The following is a 24,786-nucleotide window of genomic DNA, read 5'->3' on the forward strand; positions in this document are numbered from 1 at the left end:
AAATATATTTTAATACGTTCACGCCAATAACCCGGAATGAAGCCTCAAAGCTGCTCTCCGAAGTACGGAAATGTAAAATAAATAGCTGATGAAACGTTATATTAAAATATGCCATATTTGTTCCTGTGGGATCTACGACATGAAAGTATGTAAAATAATACATGGAAATGCAACGTTCTGTAAATTTAAGCCATTGTAAGTCCACTTTTCGAGTTTTGCAAGCGAGCCTTAACCAACAAAAGTGTTTAAAAATACTCAGAACCATCTATCGTCGTCACAATAATTAAAAAAATCCATAGGTACTGATTGTGTGAAAAATATTTCTCTTATTTTCTAGGATCGCTAAAAAATATGTAGTAATGTATAAAAATCCTTTTTCTCCCGGTCTTCCATTCACACAAGATAAGTCAGATTTGTATAAACATAACAGTACAAACGTAATGCAATTGGGTAGGGAAACCTATAAAGAAAATTGACGTCCGAGGCCCGGACTCCGAGATATGATTAGGTCCTAATCCTGCCTTGGCCTGGAATATCTGATATTCTTATATAAACTCACACCCAACTAGGTCATAAGCAGATACTGGGTCACTTGGTACATTACTTCGAATCCTAGGCTTACAAGGAATTCCCATATTGACGTTCTTGTTCAGCGGGATCGGTGGTTTCCAAGAAATATAACAGCTTAGACGTGTGAAGGCGTGTTAAATCTCAGTCTTGTCTTACTTCGTCTTAGCGAACCATATGTATAAAACTTTGTTCCTCAATGTGGCGATACACAAACGTATTAAACTACAGCTTTTATGAAATAAATTATAAAAAATATTAATTCTAAGTGCAGTTTCGTCACATCTCATAAATAAATATTTCTTTGGTCTTAGGTGAATTGTGGGTTCCGCTAACACCAAAAACGAATAAATTAAAACACAATCCACAATAGATACTAAAATTCGGCATTTACATGTTTGTCTGAACAGGAATAGAACCCGAAACGACTTTCGTATCAGTCGCATGTTGACGTAAACAGAAATACTTTATTTGTAAAATTAATTAATTTATAACTTAAAATTTTATAATACCAAATATTTAAATAAATCACTAATAGGTATTTGTACATTTAAATGGAATCACTATCAGAATAAATTTTATCAAAGACCGTTTACCAAGAAAGGATTGTATTTATCTATGGTTTTACAAAAAGTATAAAAAGTAACTTCAATATGATGTTAACCGTCTGACTATCTTGAGTATAAAGATAAGCGGACAGGGAGCTTTTGATAATTGAGGATTTTTATAAAAGGATACAGTCAAGTGCTGATAAAGATTTATGGTCCAAGATTTTAACCTTAACAATATCTTTTTTGTGTGCGGCGAAGTCAAACGGCTTTCAAATGGTTATTTGTCTAAAAGTCTAAAGTATTATAATAGTGTGGCTTATGACGTATTCTTTTAGGTTTATTTCATATGCAAATGTGATTAAATTAGGCACATTTTGCTTTTAACCAAGCTCACTATTATGTTTTACAATTATTATTTTTTTATAATATAGGAGTAGCAGACGAGCATGCAGTCCACCTGATGGTAAGTGGCTACTGCCGCCCATGGACATTTGTAATCAACCCCAGATAGGATTAGGTATTCCTACCTGAGGTCGGCCACAGATGCGCCGCTATCCCTGAGGACTAAGCTGGAACGCCTCCGAGAAGTCTGTCTCCCTTACCACACTCTTCAAACCGGAACACAGCAGCGCCTAACACTGCTGTTATTAGGTAGAAATAGGTGTGGCGGTGGTGCCGCCGGAGTCGAACCGCAAAGGGTTCTACCACCTTTAAATTACGAAAATTATAGGTATTTGATGATAAATATGAAGCAGGCTATTTGTAACTTTGTATCTTAGTAAACTCACTTTAAAATGTAGTAAGAATAACTGTTACGAACAGATACCTATGCAATCAAATACATAGCTAAATCACCACTAAAATACTATAATAAACTAATTTATTTATCTTGCTTACAAAACTAAATGGTAAAAAATTAAAAATGAATAGAAATAAAAAACATGATCATGACTTAATGATGAGTTTATATAAATTATGTAAAACCGTATCTTTCATTTAATTAAACCAGTCGTTGAGATGAGGAACGGTAATTAAATCTAATTCAGTATTTAACGTCTGGTCCATTCGTCTGAAAGTGAACTCAACTGAACTGGGAAGTTTCGTAGAGGAACTATCACGCTGCTGACTTTACTGCTGCTCTAGACAAGACTATTTACACGAGAATGGAACCGATTACTCTATTTACTGTTCTATTTTTTTATTTTTATTTTAGGAGAGAATTTAGAAACTCTTTAATTTAGGATACATATTTGATATTATATTAGAGATTATTACCTTCTTTCTTTAACGACGAGGAAACCTGTATACCTAGGAGATCTTAAAAAAGCTTCTTAAATTTATGTGAGGTCTACGAATCCGCATGGACAGCGTGATGGACTTTGACCCAATCCTTCTCTTTCTGAGAGAAGAGTCGTGCCCAGCAGTGGGACCGTAAGTAATGGGTTGATAACGAAGCTATGCAAATTGTCTTATATCTGTCAATGTGAATTATTAAATTTTATCATGAGTTGGAAAGCTTTTGCAACCGTAACTTCATTTTATTAAATTTAAGTTAACAATTTTGACACACTTTTTGGTCAAAGTATTAATTGAAATTTTACCTTTTAATATGTTGTACTTACATGAAATTGTATGAGCGAGTTGTATGGTATGGAATAAATACGGAGTTCTCGGCTTATACAATAAAAAGAGATGACCGACCTTATTGGATAGTGTAATGCGGGGTATAAAACCGAATTCGGAATAATAAAAACTAAATATACCAACGTAGCTTCCAACATAAGCCGAAATTTCGAGAGATTATCGATGTAAGTGGATAGATTATCCCGTATTACACATTTTACGTAAACCGAAGTGGTATTAAACAGATGTAGATACAATATTCATCGGAAATAGCACTCAATTGTAAGAATTTGGAGATATTCGTAATAAGAACCCAGCGCACGTTGCGGTAACTCCATAATAATATTAGACGACACAGTTTCAAAAGATTCCTCTGTAGAATTGGATACTTCCCCTTTGATCGTCGGATAGATAAGGACTTCGACCGTAGACGGTTACCAAGTCCGTTAAGCTATCTCCGCCAATATTAAACTCAGACAATTCACAAAAAAATGAGCACTGTGATCTCGTCTTGGAGATGTTTATCGCATTAATATAATACAGTATTAAGATTACAATGGGTCGGCTCGAGAGAGGTCCAATATAAGCTCCGAAGGTCTCGCTTTGTTGTGAAAATAACTTTATGCCTCGACGGGAGTAATATAAGGCGAGGCTTTCAATATAACCAATGGGCCTTAGACTTTATACTTTTGTCATTCATATCCATTGTGCAAAATTGCAGCTCCATTCAACGGTGCGATTTTGCTAGCTTTTAGCTTTGTCAGTGCATTGTATGTTTTGTATCGAGTGGATACACATTAGGACAAATATTACCTATACGTATAGTACTGCCGTTTTCTTTGCACAACGAATTGTTTGTTTGAAAAGTTGCCTGTGACTTTATTCGCGAGGGATTAATTTTAATTTAATATATTTTTTTACCTGTATTAACACCACAAGATCTGCTGCATATCTACTACAAATAGTTGTGATGGTGATATGTCCGGGACAAAACGTCCTTACAATCTTTTTATCACATTTCACTTGTTCAATAATGAGGTTATTACAAAGAACTGTATTTGTGTCGTACCCAATTAACACAGATACTTATTCAATATTTTTAACAGGCGTTTCAATTTGTCCAAATACTCCAATTATAATAAAATTCCGAATCAAAATTCAAGACCGAAAACAGCTGCAAAAATATTTTAAAATTACACAAAATAAAAAGTACAGCTGTTAAAAAACATTACTATTTTTGTGTTAAGTTAAATATAATGCATATTTACATCATTTAAATTTATTACACGGCAAAATTATTTTATTAACGTAATGTTACATAAAGTTAAATTAGGTAGTGTTACGTTAACATTACGTTAATGTTACGTAAAGTTACGTTATACCCGTTCTTGTTATCTTAGCATGGCGAGATACACCGTGTTAATTTACGTTTTATCTCATTAGCCATTATTCATAACACAAGTTAATGAAGATTTATCACCGCACCTTTATTAAGTAGCAAGCATTTAAAGGAATGTAAAACAAATGATCTGTCTTTTCGTATATGGGGGGTCAGGTTTATCTTGTTCTACTAAGATCTTAAGCCTTAATAAGAAGAAGCTTCAGTTTCTGTTTTTTGTTGGCGGACAGAGTTTTTAGCATATTATTTAGGTACACACTAGCTGACCCGGCAAACTTTGTACCGCCTCAAAATCTATTTATGAAATATATTTCATATAAAATATAGCCTATGTTACTCGTAGATAATGTAGCTTTCGAACGGTGAAAGATTTTTTAAAATCGGTCCAGTACTTTTTGAGCCTATTCATTACAAACAAACAAACAAAGTTTTCCTCTTTATCATATTAGTGTAGATTGATCATATACGAATAGTATATGGTAAAAAAGTGAATAATACAAACGTGTACCGTTTCTAACTAAAACATACTTCGTTTACTCTAACATTGAGGTTTAGTTAATTTGCTTATAATTTAACCTATTTATTTCACTCTTAGCTTCCTAGTTAAAATATATAACTACGAAGATATCATTAGTAAAACTTTCTATCTTTATTGTACCTGTATGTAAGTATGTATCTTCCATACTATGTATTTGAAAGCTATGTAGCTACTTCTGATTGTTTCGTAGTTCAACTATCTCGTAAAAGAACATTGCAAGATTACTTCTGTAAATTAAATAAGTAATCCCTTACAATTTCATTACATATTCAATGTGTAGTACGTAGATATACTATTTATATAATTTACTAAATCTAAAACAACTATATACAATTAAAATTTTAATATTAATACACAAGATCATAAACAAGGAAATACATTCGGAAATAACTTTTGTTAAAAACTGTCAAATTCATACTAAATTACTAAGAAATGCAGATAACATCAACCTTCCTAGAACTAAATATGGGTCAAAAAATATAATGCATGAAGGGGCCAAATTATACAATACGTTACCTAAATCAATAAAAAACAATAAAAATATATATAAATTTAAAAAGGAAGCACTAGCGCACGTCATTAAAAATATTGAAATTTAATTAGAGTAACTCATTATGTATTTATAAGCACGCTTACTGAAGTTATCTTACTGTATTAGCTTAAGTTTGTCTTATAAGTGAAATTTTGTTATTTCTTTAGACAATAATTTTTTTTAAACCTATATAAAAAGCCTCATTTTTAAAACAATTACAGCTAAGTATTATTTTTAAAACATCAGCATAAATACTGTATATCGATCACTAACGCTGCCAAAGAAATACATCGCGCAGACTTAAGCATTGCAGAAAACTTCTCCCATTTTGTCATTGTTCCCCCAAACGAGGGTTGAAATAAGAAACAAGCGATACCAAAACGGCTACAAGATAGGCATCAGAGCCAATGGCCGGCCAGACTGGCGCCCTAACACACCAATTGTAATTACAATTGGAAAACATTCTGAATACCTACTTAGCTTCAATAAGATGGTCTAGCTTTTGATGTTTTTTGAACTGACTCAAAGGATCTAACAAGACAAAAGCTGTTTATTTTACGTAGCGAATATATCACATAATAATGTTGTTTTATTGAGGTAAACACAAATTCCTGTAAACGGGAATAAAATACTAAAATATTCTTTATATTCGGGTAAGTTACTTTTGCTCTCGGTACACTTTTTTTAGGTAGGTATATGACTGTGATAATACAAAATCAATACCCTTATTATCATTATGTTCCCTTTCCTGTTTAAAATAACGGTTTTTAAATTCATTTAAATACTTAAATCTTAAATCAACTTTAAAATAAAGGTTTTTATATTCGTTTAAATACCTGCAAGTATTACAATAAATCTATTGTAGTAACAAAAAATAAAACTATTTTTTATTAGAAAACCAAGTTATACGTACTACGTATTACTGGATATTAATATTGTTAACACTTTTTCACTAGTACCCAAGTTACACTTATACGTACTACGAGTACTTAATAATATTATATCAATAAACCTCGTAGCATTAGACAATGCATTACAAGTTGGTAACACACCGGATGGGGAGCGCACTGTCAAAACAATAATGTTTTGAGAAAGCTCCTCATAATTGTATAACCAGCGCTACGCTATCAATCCACGTCTACAACAGCTATTAAACTTAATAAAAGTGTGATTTGACGAGCTGTTTCAGTTTAGAGATGGTGACTAGCATCGATTTTGAAATCGATTCGAACCGAAGTCTGAAGAATCGATCGACAAAAATGTCAAGGAATAGAACATTACTTTTTTAAATAAGAAAAATCAAAAAATGACCCATCTTTTATGCTGTCCAGAAATTTAATCAACTAAAAAAAAACACATAAATTCAAGACGAAATCAATTGCAAGTTTTTTTAAGTTACCACATACAAATTATAATACGGAAGTATCTGTATTCTACAGCATTCTCATTTCTCTCTGCTGGTACATCGATTAATCGCTTTATATATCGATACAAAGCAAACAGTCGATATTTTAATCGTGAAACATCGATTTTAGGACCAAAAACATCCCTATTCCATTGTTTTGGTGCCGTGCTTGACTTCTGAGCTACGACGTGCGACCGGATCGAAGTTTACTGCCTATAAACTCTTTATTGCCCATTGTCGACGATTATTACTTAACCCTCATGACTTATGAAGCAATAAATTCGATCTTTTCATACCGCCAACTTCGCTCGCATGAGTTTAGAACGAGGAAGCGCTGAACGGAATGAAAGTGATAACGCGTTCAGTTTATGACGTTTTGTATTGTTTATTGTTTATTTTATACAATTGCATGTTGTGAACCACTCATAACATTAGCTTTGAATCCTTACTTGTTTCATCACCTAGTAGGAAAGAAGTTGTAACTTTCGGAAACGTACTTATTACATATGGTACTTAGTTCGTAACATTTTTTTTTAAGCCGGGATAAAACCAGACTTTTTGGACAGCATGTCGCTCACTATACCGCGATAATCGTCAATTATGCGTATAATAATGTGAATATGTAACTTGAAGTAAAACTTTGCAGTAAATGGTCTAGTGTTATGTTTATGCCTAATTGAGATGGCATGTCCCTACTCATGTAATTTGTAAATCCTATGTAGTAAGTTATTTTTTAAGGAAGGAAGATTAGAATACACATTCTTTTTTTTTTTTTTTGTTGACGAGGGGGAAACCTTCAAAAGGTACCCTATGCCGTGGGAGCGACACGGGGTTATGTGGGATTCTTACCGCACTAAAACCCCCCCGGTGGCCGTCCTCGGCGCTGCGTAGAGGACTCCGGGATCTCCAACGGAACGCAACCGGAGTCCACTTGGCGCGTTGCCCCGTCGGGCTCCGCCCAGGTGAGCTTGAAACTCACCACACCATCTGGTGTTCACGACGGTATGCGACCACACATACCGCCGTCCATCCCGGGGTTGCTGGCCGGGCGGTTCGAGCTCCCACTCTTGCCGTCCGCAACCCCGGAAGCCCCCTTTTAGTCGCCTCTTACGACAGGCAGGGGATACCGTAGCCCTATTCTGGTCCCGGAACTACAGGGACACCGCGCCGGTGGGCGTTACCTACGCCTGCGGCGACTCCTTCTTCGAGCGGGTTCAGCGCGCTCCCTTGCTCGCTCGGCGTCTTCCTTCGCGGACATGACTATGTCGCAGAAGGTGATCATGCCATCCCAGGCTTCGCTGCGCTGAACCACACATTCTTATTTAATGACTAGCTGACCCGGCAAACGTTGTGTTGCCATATAAATAAAAAAAATTAAGGGTGAACAATCCTTATCACTTAGGGGTATGGAAAATAGATAGTAGCCGAGAATTGGACCTACAGAATCTGCATATAAAATTTGGTAAAAATCGGTAAAGCCGTTTCGGAGGAGTACGGTAACTAACATTGTGACACGAGAATTTATATATAAGATGTAAATCATAAATAGGTATTAGCTACTCAAAGAGAAACTTAGTAAGTCGCTTTATACCCGCTTAGTTCTGGATAGAGCCAACAGAGCACTTCGTTGTCCCAATAACACTTGCTTATTGGTCATTTTATGTGAGGTTGCAAATAAAATTACACCGCATTACATGATACTTTAGTTTTATGACGGAAATAAAGACAAAGACATTTATTTTTATTGTCTCAGAAATGTTGATCTTAGGAGTGCATACAATACCAAGTTTATTTCATACATACTTGTATGTAAAGTCTAGGGCTATAAGGTTGGTATTTGTGTGAAATCGGTGTCAACTTAATACAATAACCATATTTACTTGTACTACCTAATGCACTAACTGTGTACAGATTAGATATCGAGGGCCACTGAAATTATGAAGACAATATTGTTATAAGGAATACAGCCGCGAGACATTCATATTTAGTAGATACTAACGTAGTTAGTGCTCGCTAACGTAGGTAGTGGTCGTATATTCACCACTTACTAGATTTTACTGAGATTTAGAATGTAGAATTATTGTATTCTGTCTGTAGAAATATTTTTGTAGGTAACTTCTTTTTCGTTTTGTATTTTTTTTATAATATAGGAGTAGCAGACGAGCATGCAGTCCACCTGATGGTAAGTGGCTACAGCCGCCCATAGACATCTGTAATCAACCCCAGATAGGATTCGATTTTCCTACCTAAGGTCGGCCACAGATGCGCCGCTACGCCTGAGGACTAAGCTGGAACGCCTCGGAAAAGTATGTCTCCCTTACCACACCCTGCAAACTATATAAATTATTTAGAGTTATGTTATTATATTTTCAAGGTCTTGGAGAATTCCTGATTTATTATTTTAGCACACATTTGTATGGACAATGGTGCTCACGTGATGATGCATACATAACTGGTCTTATAATAATTATAAATTAAAACTATACTCACTATGAGTAAACATACTAATATGTAATACTAACATCTCTACCTCTACAAGATCTATCTTTTTATTATTATTATTAAACAGTTTTATTTAGCTCACCCCGTTTGTTTGTTTGGGTCAAATTTAGTAATTGAAATTTAACCCTCTTCCCGTTAACCGATTGATCTGAAATTTGGTATACGTCTTTGATTCTGGTGACAATACAATTATCCATATTCAATATTATTCAAGTTAACGTCTCATTTCACGACTACGAATACGACTTTTTCCGACAACATCATTATTTAAAACTTTAAATCAATTCTTTTTCCGCATTCCCATAATTTATCATCTTGTCCACACACTGAAGTATCTATGTTTGTACATAAATCTTAATTTACGATAAGGAATGCATGCAAATGCGGGTATTTGCATAAATAATCACAGTCCGAGAAATATTTGATTAGTGGTAACGGTACCACACTAACAAGTACCCTTACCAAATAAATTACATCGATTCGATTAGCATGTCATTTGAATATGAAATGCTTACACAACAAGTGACTTACGTATCCAATATGATTTAATGAATGGGAAAATATGTTATATGGCGAGACTTGGTGGTCATTTAGTATAGGAATGACGATTCGCGAGAAAAACTCGATTCTTGAATATCGACTTTTAAATCTATTCGAACTTTGATAAGGTAGAGCCAGTATGATTCGACGATAACAAATACTAAAACAAGCTTTCCATTTTCAACTTCAACCCGTTCTCGGGTATTTTTAATAATATACCTACTTACACTAATTTAAAAATAGTAGAGCTTTTCGTGGTTTGACCAAAATCTAAATAAAATACATAAATATCTTGTAACAGAAGTACAATAATAGTGTTTTCATGTTTAAACGCTAAAGCGGAAAGTTGTAAAACCTAAAAAATAGTTTTTTAGCTTTTACAACTTAGTGTTCAGGGATACCAACGGATTTAACTTAACGTACTTATTGCACCAAATATGAGAAAAAATTATTTTTGGGTAGGTAAATCTATTTTTTTCTGCAAAAGTATCAATATTTACTAGTCAACTCCATGGTATCGATATTTTAAATCTGTCAAGTAAAACAATCACTTATCATTGTTCCCAAGCGCCCAAAAGACGTATGTTAAAAAAATCAACCTCAAACGAAACTACCGAAACCCGATAAGCGAATATTCATATTTCGTGCACTATTTACGCTGTGACGCTCGCAACGTCAGTCACAGCGCCACAGCGTCAAAAGCGTCAGCGTTGTCGATACATTGACGCACAAAGCGTCACAGAGCAGACCGCACTGCGCTAATTAACACACGAGAACATTGTTACAATATTTGTGGAACGATTTCGAACTTTTCCTTTTGAGGTTGACGTGAGAAAAGTAAATTAATAAACATTTTGTATGATGGAATACAATGGTGTACGTGATAATTAGATAGCAATGTGAAATGAGAAACGATTATAATTGCACGAGTAATATTTGGCCTATATTTTTATTATAAAACTATTATCCAAATTTTGATACGACTGATTACGAATACTTCAACTACACTAAAAGCATTGTATGCTAGAGTAGAGTACGTAGAGTATACTTAAGTTATCATAAGAATTTATACAATTTTTAATAATCCTATAACTTAAAAATATACCAATAAAAACCTACTCATACTACGAATTTAATCGTATTTGAATCTTAGTTCTTTTCGGTTGAATATAATACTCACGGGCGGCACTAACCACTTGCCATCAGGACACCATGTTCGGTAGGTACTTAAATGTCCAAAAATATTTAAGACTGTTTTATTTTTCTTACTTAGGTATTTTTATTCTTCTTACTTTAACTTGCCTATTATACTGCGGAAGTCCGTATTTTCTTTGTTAAAAAGTTTTGCGTGTTAGGAATTTCTATCATAAATGTTTATTTTGTTACTAAACGTCGAGCTACCACTTGTTATTCCTAAGAAAAGCAATTGCATTAGAAACTCCACAACTTCTTTAAAATGTAATATCCAGTCCAATAAAGCAGTAATAGATTTTTATAAGCAACATAAAATTCAAATGTGAATATTGCCTCAATTTAAATATAAATTACCAAACATTTTGATTCCCGTACCTTGCTGGGACTGAATTTTTAGGGTTCCGTAAGCTTAAAAACAGAACCCTATAACTCAACATCCGGTGTCTTTCCGTCTGTCACAGGGTTCTTACAGAGTATATATAAATTTGGCCGCTATAACCAAAAATACTAAAAAGGCGTTTATTGCCTTATCTATTGAATGGTAAAAGATAGATAGTTCAAATTTTCACAATGCATTAACATTAATGACAGCTATGACTATACATATTAAACAAAAATATAATCAAAAAAATAGTGGTACAGAACCCTCTGTATGCGAGTTAGATTCGTACTTGGCTAATTTTTAAACCAGTTAAACCGTTCAGTTAACCGATACGATACTTAAACTGGTCAGGTGTTTATGTACTGGTAATCGAATAACTCGTGAACTAACATTAGCATTCATAGGATTATTCTGTTCGACTTGTCATTGCATAGACAAAACTGACCAAGTGTGAGTCGAAATCGCACTAGGGTTCCGTATCACCAAATTTTCATTTATTTTAATTTTTAGTATTTGGGATCATACATATAAGTTTATGCATTTTGAATTTCATGATTTAATAGATAAAGTGAAAAACCCTCAAAATTGTATTTTCTTGTATGGCGACCCCATTTATTTTCAAGGATTTTCATTTTTAGAATCTGATGTTATAACGGCCGCCGTTATCTCTGCGCCCGACTCTGAAAAAAATCTATCTATTATGGTTCAAGATAGAGTGACAGACGAACAAACTGCAGAGGCTTAGAAATAGAGTTGAGTTTTTACCCTTTCAGTAACGAACTCTAAAAATGACGTATACTCATATTAGTATTCGGCCGTAAACATAATTATGCACGGATGATGAAATAGTCAAAGAGTTTAGTTTATGTTTTGTTTATAGAAAGTGTAAACGGAGAGTGGATACGAAAGGGATCGTTAAACAAGAACAACGAGGTAAAGCACACAGCCTGAGGGTGTAGTATTACCAGAAGATAATCTTACGTTTGTTAGGGATGGCGATTCGATCGAAAAATATCGATTCTTGAATCAATTCGAATGGAAATGCGATAAATTGATTCACAAAAAAATCGAGACTCAAAAAATCGATTCTCCAAAAGTCGTTTTTTTCAGCTATAAAGGGCAGAGATAGTAAAAAACGGTCATCAGGACCAAAGCACTGAAATATGAATCCGTCAGAAAAAATGTCTATATCACATTTGTTAATGTACAATAACTTTAAAAAGATCGACTTTCGATATTCTAGGATAAAATCGACTCACTGAATCGATCTATTACGGAAGATCGATTAAAATAATCGAATCGATCGATTAAATTCTTCGAATCGATCTCAGATCGCCATCCCTAGTGTCGGCGAATGTTTAAAATAAACATGGTGGCCGGCTCCTATCATAACATTATTGTTTTGATTGCCCGGCCACCGCTGGACAAAGCTAACCCCAACTATTTCGTAATTTAACATCGTACAGGTTAAACATGAGCTGATTTAATAACGAATTTACAAAGTTAATACCGATATTGGGTATCGGAGTCCGAAATGAGGATGTTACCTAAAGTTACAAAGGGCCAATATGTTTAAAATTTGGACTGTATGTACCTACTTAGCGGAAGACTACGATGTCGGTTCAGATGGTTAAGATAAATAAAGGACAGAACCGATATAAAAAAATATATTTTTTTTATTAAGAAAATAGTTTTTAACCGACTTTAAAAACAATATGATGTTATAAGTTGTGTTCGCGATTTCCTCAAAAACTACTGATTCAATTTCAATGGGATTTTAGTTATTTCAAAGGATATCTTACAAGGAAAAATTGAGTATATACATTACGAATATTTAAAATTAAGAAATAAATCATCAATTCATCTTCTAAACATATACAGGTCTATCTTAATAGCCGTGTACAATAGGACACATTAGTGCCGTAAATCGTCATAAGTGAGGTCTATAGAAAGAGTTACGTCTGACATTTCTTAAGGTCAAGCTGGTATTTGTCACGGCAACTTGACATTTCTCACAGTGTATTGAAGCTGTTCCCACCCGCTCATCCTTTATTGACAATGGACATAACACGGTGGAATGTAACAACTTGTACGACATAATGGCCCTATCTACCATCCAAGCCTCCTTGCATGTTCTCTGTTTAATGAAAATGTACATGTTGAATCCTAACGTTTATTAGACCTGATGCTTTGGTTGAGTATTCTATAAATATCTAGTTTTTACTGCGTGGATTAAGATATATTATCAATTCTTCGAACTTTTGCGTGCCAGAGAGCGAAATTTGACACTTTCAAGTAGGTAAATATCGAATCTTTAGTGAATAAAACTTTGGATAGACTGATTATTAATAACGGCGTTAATGATCTGAATCAGTTTAAAAACAACAAGAAAGTTGAGTAGTTTATGAAATAATAACAATACATGAAATCAGCAAACATGGCGAACAAGGACATATTTGTGGTCTATTTGTGGTCAATTTATTGTACGACGTGAAGATTCACAACCATATTAAAATTGAATTATATCACGAAAGAAACACCATTAAAATTTTATTAATCTGATCAAAATATTAACGCTATAATGATGAAATACGAGCAAACCGTAGGTGTGGTAGTTCAGTATTCAGCCGAATGGATCCTTTATCCTAAGGAATACCACCTAAATTTGTTTAACTCTAAAAACACAAATTTTATAGTCACAAAATGTTATGAAAGTAGGCTGGAGAATTTTCTTTATTATAAACATGTTCTTTAGTGACTAGTAATAAGATGTAAAGTCCCTCGGCGACTGGCGCATATTTCATCCTCCGGGGGTCGTAAAGATTCGCTTACCTGCTTGTTTGTTGTGCGTCGGAAGGGGCCGACGGGTGAACCTTTTTTCATTCAATTTTATGTGTGGGAATTTTAATATGGGCCCAAAACGGCACGTTCTACTCTCCACAGATGGGTCACAGTTGGTGCCGATTCGCGAAACATGTGTACCTCTTAGCCGTAAAAATTAAGTGGCCCAAGTCCTTCCTACTTACTTGCAAACTCCTTACCCAAATCAAGTACTATTTCCCACGCAACGTTGCTTATAGTTTTAGGTGAAGAACGCAGCTGTACATTTTCAATTACCGCGGAGTGATTGATGTATGTAGTACCTTTCCACACTCGGACAAATTTATCGCCGCCATCGATAGCCGGACAACTATTAATTTTATCAGAGAGTGTAGGCTCGTAGCGGCAATATAAAAGTGCAACGTCACTCACTTCACTCCCATGCCCCCGACGGCTGAGCCCTTAGAAATCGGTCGTTTAAAATAAACATCACTTCTCCGAAGTCCTACTTGCGGTGGTTATCCGTGTCTTAACAGTCTCACAAAAATCACTTTGATTTATTGATACGAGCAACTTAAGTGAACACATCTGTCGGTTTTTGTTCCTACATCTTGTACCTATACAGGTTTTTACTGTCTGTGAGAGACTTTTCATCATTAGTATGAGCGTTTTTATGTTTAATTAATTTAAAATGATTCGGTCCAAACACTTGCAATATAGAATTAAATTTTCGTTCGTAATCGACTAATAAGAAGTAAGTAATGCTTAAAGCAGCTGGAATTCTAGCAAGAAATCCGACGGGCGGCACCCAGCGGGACGCCTCGACAATGGCAACCAAATTAAAGGGAACCGTAAACGTTTCGACTTGAGCCTCGCTAAATTTATTACTCCGAGTTTTTATTCTTTGTTTCGGTCGCTAATGAGATTCGAATGCTGCAACTGTTATTTGAGATGTTGAGGAAAAATTAAAACGGAATCCTATCAAGAATCTTGACTTCGGCGCCGCCTTATTAAATATTAAGTACTTTAAAGTGAAATTAAATCGTATTGTTTTCTTTGCTGCAAGAAGCCAAGTTTATTACACTTAATTAAGGTAATCTGTAGTAGTAGGTAAGACAAAATAGGTTCTTTATAATATGTTTGCGCAGAGGACGATGATTATAGAGCGCCTGTATTGCAAGCTATAGGTAATGGAAATCAAGTTAATGACTAAAGGAAATTCTGCTCCATTGCCTTAAAGTTGATATTTATCTGTGGTCTCAGGTCTACGCGGGTGGTCTAAGACGATGTTGATTGTTGAGGCGAAACAGGAATGCAAATTTCACTAGTGTTTCTGGTCCCGTGTACCTGGATTTAGTAACATCGTTCTAATAAATAATATAGCTGATTTGAAAATTAATTGCCGGTTTATCTGTAGTGTTTATTAATTATTTACAATTATTCAATCACGAAGGAAATATTTATGGTCAGTGTCACTACTGTTGGTGAGTCATTTTGCCTATAAACACATACATTGAGCAACTTAATACCTATTCATAAAAGTAAAATACATTCTATGAAAATAATACACGAATAAAAAATATAACTTCTCATGTATCGATTTACACTAAACATGACACATTCGTTATGACGAATCAAATACTTGAAGATCGTATGCATGATAATCTAATACGTTGAGGCAAAACATGATTGGAAAAGATTTTAACAAAGTCGAAGATCCCGTAATATTCGTTCACGGATGACACTCTGATAGGCGAAAGAAAATCATAAAATCGTGACACGACAATATTCACGGCACTTGTCCGATATGCCCACGGCGAGGGACCTATACAAGTGATCGATGAAAAGCAAAAAAGAAAATGGTGTGGAACGAATGATGCAATACGAATTAAGTGCGGCAAACTAGATCCGACGAATAAAGCGGCGCTCTTTTCAAAGTCTGACGAAGCTAAGCAGGAACAAAGGGACAATAGTGAAAGAGCAAAGTACCGGAGCGTGGCGATCCAGTGCCCGCTTCCGGTAACGTGGGAACTCCTTTTATTGCCATCAATAATTTCCCTGACGATATCACTCCCTCACCCTTCCACTAATTATAAAACAATCTAGAATGTGAGCAATAAAACTATCTAGATAATATCAGTAAGATAATAATCTTTCTCAGCTTAGGAATTGAATCAAATGCGAGTTTTAATTTACATCATTTCTCATAGTCATTTGTTATAATGGAAGAACTATTCTACCATTAGTATGATAATTTACAGCAAATGGTAGATTTATTTGATAAAAATAATTAATTCAACCAGTAGTACAACACAGAAACTTTAAGTTACCCAATAAATCAGATTAACGTCCAAACAAGTTAACCTTTCCCAACCCGGAGCTATCAAAGCCAATAAACTAATCTGTATACATATTTTATAATCACTGAACACGAGGCAGACTTCCGTTTTCATTTCGAACAAATCAAGTTGAATGTGTACACTGAGCTATATGATCTCAAAATCGAAACCGAATATGTTTAATCGAACCCTTGGATTTCGAAATGATTTCCCAAATCGAACAGATCCAATATCAATAGAGCCCAAACGCGAGCAGCCGGCAACTCCACATTCCTAAACAATAGTTCATCAGGCATGGGTTCGGCCGACACGTCATTTCACGGCCCATCGACTACTTCTATTTAGCACATCTATTTTCTTGACGAGATACCAGCGGACTCGAAACCGATTTCTTCAATTATTATCTTTGTTTTTTTACGCCGTCTCACTGACACAACATCCGCCCGTGTCAGTTGACCACATCTAACGGGTTCTATCGCTCATTTCTCCTCGTTAATACTAGATCTGTTATGAGAATACGTCTTCTAGTTTTCAAAGTATTGCTTCATAATATAAGTATTTCAAGAACTCTAAGGACATGATAAAAGATGCTTAACATTTTATCTTTCTTTACGTGTTAATTAAAATTTCTGTGAACCATTCCACAGATTTTCGGCATCCTTTTTATACAATACTTGTATTAAATAACTTTTTTCCTAACAAGTGGCGTAAAAATTTTGTTATCTCGGAGTAAAGCTATAAACCGTTCCAGCGTTGAATAAATTATAAAAGAGAAATATTAATTCCAAAATAGAACCTTACACTCCTCGAAAGAAATATTAAGCGAGATAACAAAGTGGATGTAGGGTATAAATCTTAGACTAGACAAATTGCGGGCGATATACTAGACTGTACTTAGGGAAAGTTCTGTATTTTTTCTAGACCATTGATTGCAGATGAGATAAGCGTATCAGACAAAACTAACGAGAGGGGTCTTGCCAAATACTACCCCAGTGTCGGCTCTGAAGCAGGGAAAGCATGATTTATCGGTAAAAGTTGTGCCATTACTCATCTCACCATTCGTTACTCCAATAAAAAGAACGTCTTCCGATAATTTATTGAGCGCGGTATGGATTTTTTATTACAGTTGTCTATTTTCGAGTGCACTTCGTATGTTATACCCTTAACAAAGTATGATTTATGTCGCTATTAACAAGGTATTCCAAAATATTGACTAAGGTTAACGCTTGCTGTAACTAACATCGAGTTGAAGACTTACCTTTGTTAAAGTTTTCAAAGGTATAAACTGAAATATATATAGTATATATATTTCAGGTATAAACCTTACGTCATAAATCTGCACAACAATTATATTCATAATCGAATATGCGATTTAAAAAAAACCGTCAAAACTTTTTTTTTTTTTATATGTAACCTAACGATAAGGCAGACGGGCTACCTGATGGAAAGCAGTCACCGTCGCCTATGGACATTTGCAACACCAGAGGAGTCGCCAATGCATCGCCGGCTTTGAAGGAGAGCTCTTTTTACACCCATCTTGAAGAGCCCCATGTCATAGTCCTGAGGGAATACCTCAGGAGGAAGTTCATTCCACATTTTGCACGACTATCCGACTTAAACCATTAATATTAATATATTAAATTGAGTTAAGCGCGATATGCATAAAATTGTTTTTTATATAGTTTTATATCACAATGTTACTGCGATGTTTTGTTTACCGCGTTAACACCGCACTAATTATATTTCAATTCAACAGTTTCACAAAATCAGTTGTAGGTTTTAACTTAAAAACATCTATATACCGCCGCGTAGAATCAATAAGGTTTAGAATTTTATGTTGTCTGAAAAGTTTGAGATTCTTATACACACAGTGAATTTCATATAGCTTTAATACCTGTACATAATACTAAATCATGTCAAGTACATAATTGGATATGGCATACTAATGTCATATTAATATAGTCAACATCTTGAAGTGTCGTCGTCAAACTACTCCTTAGTAAAAAACTTCTTGCTTCCAAGACCACTTCTACAAATGGATGAATCGCAAAAAGTAGCAAGTCTTACCTTTCTACGTACTTACCATATTATTTTTAGCACTCCGTAATGTCGTCTGAAGACGTAGACTTCATTCTTAATAAGAAATGCGGACAATTATAGTGAAAATAACCTCGCAAAGTTTAATCCAAACCTTATAATTAGTAAAGTTTAAATTTAAAACAAACCTACCTGTTTAAAAGTCGTAGTAAGCGCTCCGGTTCCTTTTCAGAAACTAATAGAGTTAGGTTAACTTTTTCTAATTACAATTTAACTGTACTTTCCTTAAAACTCGTGTCAAACTTGTCAACAAATCCGAGTGAGTATGACAAAACAAGCACGCTATTCCTGCTACAAATCAGTAATGTCACTTAAACTTGGGACAACACAAGAAAACTTCGCAAAACTTACACTACACCGAAAAGTTTACACGCACTACTGAAAGTCGGGTCCGTGGACGAAAAAGCGCACTGTTCACGGCGTTAATGGTTAATATTTACACTGCACAATTATTGGAGACAACATCTAATCAACCCGGCGGACCGGTTGACTTGCGATCGAGTAGAGATCGGGCGCGCGATATTACAGCGGCGTTCGTTCGCCGCGACAGCGCGAGGCTCTCTGCCTGCAACGAGAAACCCGTGGCGGGCGAGGGGGCGCCGATAGACGAAAATGGCTTCACAAGTTAATTTTTTTCTCTTTCCTCCTTTAATATTCCGCATATGCCGTGCGCGGCCGTCGGTGCACGCGCATGCGTATCAACCGCGAGGGGTATGTAGGGGTTGTAGTGTAACGCGATGCACCCGTACTTTACATAACTTATTGGGCCGTTTATCGAAGCCACTGTTTAATACCCTTTCCATGTCGGCTTTGTGCATAGCTTCCTCCGGGTTCGTACAAAGGGAGATAGAATATTAATCAACGTTCTAAATACTTTAATCCACCTAAACTGGAAACGTTCCATTAATCTCAATATGTGTAATCTCAAAGTATTACTTACGCCATTCATGAAATTTGAGTAATCGTCTAACCGATAGTGACGGGCCGTGTTTTGAGAAACAATTTATAACTTTAATATACGGCGAAATACTCTATATCAGGGGTTCTTAACCTTTTGATTGTAATGAACCATTTAACACATTTTCGTCTTGCCCTGACGACTAAGTTTTTGACAAAGTATTAGTAGTAATAAACTCAAAACTTCGCGGACTTCCAGAGCCCTTTGGACCATCGCTGAAGTACTAGTTTAGAAGCCCTGCTCCATATTAACAGAGCTTTTAATACTTTAATAAAAAATGAATTCCGCTAATGCTGGTCGCATACATTATTTATCTCTTGGCACTTGGACTGCCATTAGCACGGATACCGAATTTATTTTGAATCACAAGCGAATTCCTTTTAGATATTTTATATTTCCTGTTTGTGACGCTGAATTAAATTATGTTATCACATTCTATGCTGTTGATTTAATTATATTAGCGCAACATATTTCACACTTTAATATTTTTAATGTACAATAAGTTTAAAGTATAAATATGTTTGATATGACATCATTGTGCCTTTTTATATTATTAGGTAGTATTAATTATTTTCAAGGTCCCTTAACAATAAATATGTACCTAACTTGTTTAAAAAAGCACCATTCAAACCTTTAGCTTACTTTTCTTTTAGGCCATTTAAATAAGATGAGAATTATTTTTAGTTGTTTTAGAAAATCTAAAGAGTCTCATTAGGGAAATGAAAGGTCGTCATAGATAAAAGTTTAAACCAGTAACAGTTTTGCAGGCTTAACAATGTTTTTTTTTTCATTGTATTATTTATTTAAAAAATCAAACAAACTTCAAACAAAAATAAACTTAATGGATAATTCTTTTTATCGTACAATAAATTTATTCAATATTTTTTGCTTAATATTTTGTAATCATAAATGCAGCGAATCAATATACAAATAAATGAAGGATTCATTTTTAATTATTCCACCTGAGTTTACACTGCTCCGTAACTTCCTCATCTCACTTTTTAGTCATTCTCACGCTTGCTGACAGCTCGGCTCAAGGCTGTCATTTGCATATGCTCGTAGTTCCCATGCGAGTCTTTACGTATTCTAGATGAACACCGAGGTTTATCTTCTCTATCATAAAAAGTGTCTTAGTTTCTGAAGTGTGTATTTTTAGAGTCACGTTCTAAAGATTGAGGACCGACATAGATGAAAACTAAAAATATGTTATGTGATGTGAACGCAATGAGCAGTAATAGCCTAATGTTTGATACGCAACCGATCTATCTAGAGGTCCTAAGTTTGAATTCCACGCACGCACCTCTATTTCAAAGTCATGTACGTATTAGAAATTAATTATCACTTGTTTAAACGGCAAGGAACACATAGTGAGGATTTGCACCTCGGACCCCTCGATCAAGAGGCCGAGTTTTGTTAGCAACTAGGCTATCACTGCTCTCTCATTAGTTAATTCCAAACTCTTTCATTTGTTAATTCCATAAAATACTTACTACAACATCTTACAAAGGTATTTATTATGGTATTATTACAAAGGTAATTATTGGCTGGGTTATGGTATGTGATAGGATAAGGAATCAAAAATAAAGGTCAACGTCTAGAAAGTACATTTTTCTTAAATTAAAGAATAACCCTCAAATATAAGAAAACAAGAAGACCTCTAAATAAAACATGCAAAGCTGTTTGAATTTTTAAATTTCTTGCAGAAACTGACTCCCTCTTACTTTTTGATGAACATTGTATTTTCTAGAGATATATTTGCGTCGTGTATAAAGCTTTATTTGCCGTTAAATGGAGAGTATCCAGTAAAGTGATCGCAGTGTCATACGAGTTTTCAATGCTTAATATTAGTACAACACGCTTTTTGTTAAAATTAACACCTAAATAGAAATGATTAATCTAGAGTAAAAGATAACGAATAATCTTGAGACTCGAGGAAAACCTTAAAAATAAATATGCAATGACGGTTGAATTTTTTAAATTTCTTGCAGAAACTGACTCCATCTAACTTTTTGCGTCGTTCACATGTAGCGAGCCCGTTGACGGCAGCTCAAGACGTTCATTTGCATACCGCTCCCATGTGTACTACGTTACGTACTCCAGATGAACATTGTATTTTCTAGAGATATATTTGAGTCGTGTATAAAGCTTTATTTGCCGTTAAATAGATAGTATCCAGTTAAGTGATCGCAGCATCATACGAGTTTTCAATGCTTAATATTAGTACAACACACTTTTTGTTAAAATTAACACCTAAATAGACATGTTTTTCTAAAGTAAAAGATAACGAATAATCTTGAGACTCGAGGAAAACCTTAAAAATATATATGCAAAGACGGTTGAATTTTTTAAATTTAGTCTTGCAGAAACTGACTCCATTTTACTTTTTGCGTCATTCACATGTAGCGAGCCCGTTGACGGCAGCTCAAGACGTTCATTTGCATACCGTTCCCATGTGTACTACGTTACGTACTCCACACTGTATTTTGTAACATAGAAAATATCTTAAACAACTTGATGTACTTTAAACAACAATGGTTACTAGTGATTATGTAGCTCATTTGTAAACAAAGCGTTAAATACAGTGTCAATACCTTTACTTTTTCTTCAGTAATGTTATATTTTAACACGTATTTAATATAAGGATTTTCTAAATATCCACAATATTACACAGCATAGTCGAAAACATGTTGTTCCCCCTGACTAAGTTTAAACGCTTCATCCAAATATTTTATACGCATTGTTAAGGCGTGAAATCTGTTTTTAAAATAAAATTCCATGCATCTGTAGAGCTTGTTTTAAAAACGATGTATATGCTTATTTTTCGCTACTACTTCGTCATGAAGAAAAAACATTCAATATTAAAATAGTGAAAATCATGTATTAATTCGATTGTTTGCAGAACCCATTGTTTGGAGAAATAAAAACAAAGCATAAATAATAATAAAGCAATGAAAATATATTTCAAGCGAAATTTACTTATTTTGTCCAATGTATGTATTTTCAAAATATTTGGACCCTCGCGATGCCCCATCTGTTGCTTTACCCACAAGTAGCTCCCATGTTTATTAAGGTCGGGGTCATTGTATACGATATTTTGGTCCCAAATTCAGCGCTTAATGTACTCGTACCTCCTACTAGTGTTGTCTTAAATATAATGTACACTACCGGCTCTATTTTAAGTTCAAGGCGATGCATGATACTGAGTATTTCTTTCTGTACAAATAATAGTGTTTTTTTTTCAAATGCATGACATTTTAAAGCCTTCTTAGTTTTTAGGTATGTATTTAACATTTTTCTCCATATTAATTTTGACGTCGGTTGTACTAATGTTATCTTTTTAAAGTCTTAAGACGATGGTAGAGCTCTTTGTGGTTCAACTCCTAAAACACCACCGCACCACCTTTTTCTGTCTAAGAACATTAGTATTAAGCACCGCTGTGTTCCCGTGTGAAGAGTATAGGAAGGGAGACATACTTATCCGACGCGTATCCACTTAGTCTTCAGGGGTATCAACGCATCTGGATCCTACCTCAGGTAGGAACCAAATGATATCTGGACATATAAATGTAAAAGATGCTCATCCACAAATGCCGTGGAAATAACCAATATAATAACCATTTTCAAACAATCAACTGTCTAAACACTAATATAGAAGAATGCCTTATATAAGTAACTTTATTACCACACCCTTCAAACAATAACCGTACGAAAACCCTGCTGCTATTATGCAATTTCCGCCTTGTAACAACAGAGGGTGTGGCGACAACCTTGTCTCAGACGTACCATAACAAGATCTTCCTTTCAAGCTAGAAATACTTGTTAAACCTAAAACAATCGATTTATATAAAAATGAATGTTTGTCTGTATGTCCTCTATAGAATAACGTAAACTATGCTATCTTTAGTAAAGTTTTTGAGCTCATACCGAAGGAGGTTTCTCAGTTGTTACGAACAATTTTCGACATTCCAATGACGGTACAAATTTTCAGTTATATGTATATAACGGAGTAAAAGAGATTAAAAAGGCGTGACGTCAGCACCGCTGACGTCACAATTGTTGTAATGTTGGTGAATGACTCACGTTCAAACCTTCGAAAGAAAACCACACGAGAATTGTTGAGCTTCGTTTGTTCTTCGGGCAGCATAACGACGTCCTAAGGAGGTCTGCACTGCTCGAGCAGTAATGCCCCGATGTCGCCAGTACGGCCTTTTTTATAGGATCGGCGCACGTGCACTTGTTTTCCTACTTAAGATGCAGGTAGTTTTACCTCAGGTGTTTAATCATTTCATTTTATAATAGGAGGACTGCCGTACTTGCTCCGACATATATGTATGTCATGTTACTTTTATAAATCGCAAGCGAAGCTGCGTTACTAGTTATTCATAAAACTTGTGTGTGTAATGCGTTTGGATTACAGACACAAGTTTTTATTAGAAGTCACTGATTAATATAAGAATTTGTAGTTTTGTAGTTTGTATTTTTATAAGAAATGTAGCGGAGCGATCATGACACAAATACAATACGTAACGGGTTCCAGGTTTAGTCCTCGGTCAGGTCAAACATTTTATGAATTCAGATATCTAATTTAGGTCTGGGTGTATACGTAATTATCCTTGTGTGTGTCTAGGGACTTATGATGTAGAAAATCCCATTTTCGAGCTAGGAGTGTAAAATAGTCAGTTACGCAAAAGATGGACGATCATCATACAAATCCAATACGCAATTGGTTGCGGGTTCTGTCCTTGGTCATCCAGACATTCAATTTATTCATTCAGATATCTAATTTGAGAGTGGGTTCCTTCTTGGGATCCTTTGTCCTATTTGAATTTTATTAATTTAAATTATATTTTTACGAGCTTTTGCCCGCGGCTTCGCTCGCGTTACTAAGTAATATTTTCATCCCCTATTTTATCCCCTTGGGGGTAGAATTGATCAAAATCCTTTCTTAGCGGATGCCTACGTCATAACATCTACATGCATGCCAAATTTCAGCCCGATCCGTCCAGTGGTTTGGGCTGTGCGTTGATAGATCACTATGTCAGTCAGTCACCTTTGAGTTATATATATTTAGATTATTACATGTGACATAATTGCATACACTTTGGGTTAGGACAGGAACACAAAACTTATGTATTTCACGTATGTATTCCACCTTATCCTGCAGTAAATGAATTGAATTGAATTAAATTGGGTATGGGTGCTTACGAAATTATTATGTGTGTCGAGTCACACACGATATAGAGAAATCCTATTTTCGAGTTAGAAGTGTAACGCTTAATAACGATTTCTACACTCACAGCCCCATACTAGGATTCCCTGTATCGTCGGTGTCATGGACA

The 24,786-nt window shown here is 35.0% G+C and overlaps 1 protein-coding gene across 5 annotated transcripts in view; it reads right to left on the minus strand.

Moving 5' to 3' along the window:
• The window catches only part of LOC140757419 (uncharacterized), a 151,992-nt gene extending 132,955 nt beyond the window's left edge, over positions 1–19,037 (minus strand). For all 5 annotated transcript variants that reach the window (XR_012103975.1, XR_012103974.1, XM_073093121.1 and 2 more), the window contains exon 1: positions 18,622–19,037. The gene's annotated coding sequence lies outside the window, so the exon portion shown is untranslated. The remainder of the gene's footprint in view (positions 1–18,621) is intronic.
• Positions 19,038–24,786: the final 5,749 nt, after the last annotated feature.

Source organism: Epargyreus clarus, unplaced genomic scaffold (genome assembly GCF_041222505.1).
Source record: "Epargyreus clarus isolate Ecla_fem2 unplaced genomic scaffold, WU_Ecla_fem_2.2 ptg000004l, whole genome shotgun sequence".
NCBI classification, from domain to species: domain Eukaryota; kingdom Metazoa; phylum Arthropoda; class Insecta; order Lepidoptera; family Hesperiidae; genus Epargyreus; species Epargyreus clarus.